The sequence below is a fragment of the Ursus maritimus genome, assembly GCF_017311325.1.
Source record: "Ursus maritimus isolate PB19 chromosome X unlocalized genomic scaffold, ASM1731132v1 scaffold_X1, whole genome shotgun sequence".
Lineage (NCBI taxonomy): Eukaryota > Metazoa > Chordata > Mammalia > Carnivora > Ursidae > Ursus > Ursus maritimus.
Genome location: NW_024423319.1, coordinates 84,934,239 through 84,938,632, shown reverse-complemented (window position 1 = coordinate 84,938,632; position 4,394 = coordinate 84,934,239). Strand labels below are relative to the sequence as shown.

The 4,394-nt window shown below is 46.9% G+C and overlaps 1 pseudogene; it reads right to left on the bottom strand.

Moving 5' to 3' along the window:
* Positions 1 to 407: 407 nt before the first annotated feature.
* LOC103665641 lies at positions 408 to 2,563 on the bottom strand (annotated as a pseudogene).
* Positions 2,564 to 4,394: the final 1,831 nt, after the last annotated feature.

Genomic DNA, 4,394 nt, shown 5'->3' with positions numbered 1-4,394 from the left:
ATGAAGAGGGAAGGGGGAAAAAAGAAAGTAGAATGAAAAACAAGGGTCTCAAACCCCTAGACACTGCAAAACATTCAGATGTTTGGGATTAAAATAAAATTTAAAAGGAAACCTTCCAGGAAGGAGGGGAACAGATGGAATCTGAGGCAGCTTAGGTGCTCAGGAAGCGTAGAAAGGACTCTCCAAGGTGGCAGACAAGCCAAAGGTGGCTTGAGTGGGCCCACCTACCCCCGGCAGGAGTGCCAAGATGAATGTCAACCCCAGACCTGGAAATTAACCCACCATTCTACAAAGGTGGCAGAGACAAAAATCTCACACTATAAAAAAAAAATCTCATGGCATCCTTGAAAATCTTAGAGCCAAAGGACCTCCCTCCCCAACAACTGGCCTGACATTAATGGCTGAAGCTATGCCTGAAACCACTTGTTCCCTCTTCTCCTTGGGAAGAGAAGAGCAAGGAATGGACAAAATGGAAAGGAATCTAATTGCAGCAGAAGATCAAGGAAGAGCGTCTCCTTGGATGGAGTCTGAATGGAGGAAGAGGTAAGGAAATAACAAAAGAAAAAGAAAAAGAAATAATACAAATTTCATGATATGGAGCCCCCATGTTTCCATTCTCTCCACAAACTTAGGCTGCTTTGCCAAACCAGCCTGTCCACCAGGGGCGCTGCGGAGGCTGTCTGCCTGGGAAGGTCACCAATGGGTTCCAGAAGTCCTCACTCTGATGGTTCAGGCCATTGCCTCCTCGGGGAAGGATCTTTGCTGCCATGGCAAGGGGGTACTGGAAGACATACTGCTGCTGAGCAGAAGGGGTGTGGTGGAGGCTGCTGCTGCTGCTGCCATGGGAGAAGAGGGAGGGGGCGGGGGCTGTCCACTGGGAGACAGGGGCTGCATCATGCCCATAGGTGGTGGGTGGCATCATAACTTTTCTTTGATGTGGACAATAGACCCCAGAGCCCACAGGCATACTTCCCAGGTACTGGTCCACTGGAGGAAAGCCATGGAGCCCAGGTGGGTGGGAGCCCTGGTTCATCTGTGGTGGTCGTGGCTGCCTCCAAGGGAGTGGGGGTCCATTAGGGTTATGCTGCATGGGACGTCCAGCACGCCCACCTGTCAGGCTGGGTAATGGCTGTGGGAGACTGTGGGGGCTACCTCCAGGCCCACCAGGACCACCTCTGTGCATGCCATGGTAGGGCCAAATCTCCGAAGCGCCAGAATTCATCATTCAGGGTGGGCAGCTCTGGGTGGTGGACATGAGAGACAGTGGAGGTGGGTTGTTGGCAGGAGCAGCAGGCCCAGGGGCGCTGGCCAAGGGCGTGGTGGTGGGCCAGAGATGGAGCCCATGGGCTCTTCACCTGGTTCAGCCATGAGGGACAAATATTCTTCATCCATCCGTGCTTTATCCTGAGCTGACTGGGGGTCAGCAAGCCTTGGGAATTTGCAATCAGAAGCACTGTGGGCATCCTCGGTACACACTGTGGTATCGGTAATGCTGCAGGTCTCTGAGCTCTGCCAGGGTCCTATGATCCTGTTATCGTCTTCCTGAAGGGTCCCATTCAAGCAAGCCAACTATAGAAGCTGCATCTTCCGTAGATCATTCTGGCCCTCAGGGGTCTCAATACCCTGTTTCATGAGGTTTCTTATCTGTTCCATGGCTTTCTTCACATTCTCCATGGTGTTGGCGGTAACTAGGGCATGAAATGGCTCACCTTCTCCAGGCAACATCTGGCCATCTTTGCGCCCAGCTTTCCCTTCTTTGGCAGACCCTTTTCCCCAGATTATAATCTTGGTATTACACTCCTTCTCTATGTTCTTCAAGGTGTCCCCTCGGGGCCCAATCAGCAGCCCCACGAAGTTGATTTCTGGATATGCACTTGTGGAATCATTATTTTATTGCTACACAGGTTGTTGGAGGTTTGTAATCTGCAGGAGGCTTAAAATCAGGGCTGAAGGCAACCATCCCCGTGATGAGGTTGGGCTGCTCCTCTTCGGGCATTTTGCCGGTGCGGAACTTGGTGAGTGTTAAGCCTCTTCCCCTTGCTATTGTAGATGGGCTCAGTGGAAGGGGACCTGTCCTCAGGGTTGTGGGGGGATGTTCAGGTCTCCTGTGCACAGTTTATGAGTCAGGTCTTCTATCTGCAATTGCACTAAATAAGCTCTTTCTTGTTCCCGAGTAAGTCCAGATGAGAAAACTGTAGGCATTCCTGGATTCGCCATCTTCTGTTTCATTGTATCTTGTTTCCAGTGGCTCCTCTTCCACTTCATACTTGGGAAGTCCAGCAGCATCATGGCATGTGCTCTGGTCGCCATGGCAACCCCCAGACCGGGTGGTGATGGCTTTCTTCGTGAACCTTCCAGGGGGAGGGGACCTGTCTATGTTGCTGTGGAGCACATGGAGCCCGTCATCTCACACCCCTAGCAGCGGCGGGGCCAGACGTACCTGGTCCATTTTTTGAAAATGTTTGTTATAAAGCAGTAAGCCTCTGGTTCCCTAGGTGGCTCAGTCAGTTAAGTGTCTGCCTTTGATTCAGGTCTTGATCCCAGAGTCCTGGGATGGAGCCCTGCTGGCGCTCCCTGCTCATCAGGGAGTCTGTTTGTCCTTCTTCCCGTCCCTCTTCCTCTCCTTCTGCCCCTCCCCCCGCTTGTGTGGGCTCTCCCTCTCTCTCTCAAATAAATAAATAAATATTTTTTAAAAAGCAGTAAGCCTTATCATCTGCTGTGAGATAATCATACATCACCTGTTACTAGTGAGAGTTAAATACTAAAATACATTATTTACTTATTATATTCAAATATTCAAAGTTATCCAATAATAATGTTACTAGTACTGGAGCAGACACTGTTAGTTCCCTATCCAAAGCCCCTTGGCCTTCATCTCTACACACTGAAGGCTGTCTACTGTGAATATCTGTGACTTTCTGCCTGAGGGTTTTGCTAGCTACCGGAGCATTCAGGACCCTGTGCATGGCAAAAGGAAAGTGCTGAAAAATTTATGTCCCCCAGGTAGTTCTCGACCAAGGAGGGATAGGAGTTAGTAGTTGAATACCCCAGCTTGCTAGCCCCTTGGTTGAGGTAACTCTGAGGTGTATCTTCTACACTGGCTAGAGTAGAGTTCCACACTGGGATTGCTTTCCCATTTTCCAACAAAAAGACACACCTTTTGTTGGCTTCTTTCCTTTCCCTGTCTTCTATCCCCAATCCGCAAACAGCACTTTCTGGGATTCCCTCCCAAATTAACAGTTAGCACTCTAATCCTTGTCTTAGGGTCTAGTTCTGGGGTAAACCCAACTAAGACACCTACTAACTTTTTGTTTCTGACATAGTTTGCTGGATAGGAGAGCCAGTGGACTGTAAAGTAGATATCCATTGCCCTGAGTACATCCGTGGGAATATGGTATATGTCGTTTGTGTTACAGTAGAACAAAGGATTATTGTAAACAGGTAGCTGATTGATTGACCATAACACTAGAAAAGATTGCAGCTCCATAGAGGATGGGACCCTGGAGAACAGTACCACACCTTATGATCTCTCTACTCCCAGTCCAGTCCCAGGCTTAAAGAGCATTAGTTGGTAGAAAAATGCCTGAGAATACCCTTTGTTTTTGATAAGCACCAGGTTTGAGCATAAGGAGACAAATTAAAATTAGAAGTATTTCCTTTTTTAATAACTTTAGGAGAATTTTTCCTTTTCTTTCTTCCTTCCTTCCTTCCTCCTTTTTTCTTTCTTGTTTTTTTTTTTTTTTTTAAGATAGGTGAGGCGGCTCAAACTCAACTTGTAGAATGATGTAATAAGGACCTCCAAAAATCCACTCCTCATAAAAGCAAGGAGAACACTGGATAAAACGATCATAATCAATATTTTCAGGACTCTGGAAATTAATCAAAGGTTTACAACAATATTGGGAATGTTTATTCAAGAAAGGTGGCTTAATCTTGGTAAGAACCGCAAATACTGTGGCATTTTAACTTGCCCTAATCCCACCCCTTCTCCCCATTTCCACAGTGGCCTTGAAAACCCATGAAATCACAATTATGGGAGCTGGGAAACCTGACAGTTTAGCATTGACTGGAGGGAGAATAGAACAGCCTTGAAAAGTCCCTAAAAAACCCAACCCCAGAGAATTGTCACTATTCAACCTGTCCGGCAGTTCATAAAAAGCTCCATTCTGAGACATCATCTTTATTTGACCTGACTCAGAATTTTCTCTGTGCAAACAACTCTACCTGCAGGGCATTCGTAAAAGCAATCATGGGCAATTATTTAAAATCACAGCTGCCTGAGATGGCATTACAAGCTAGGGTTAACAAGAGGCTGACCAAAAGCTTTATTTTTTTAAAGATTTTATTTATTTATTTATTTATTTATTTATTTATTTATTTATTTATTTGACACA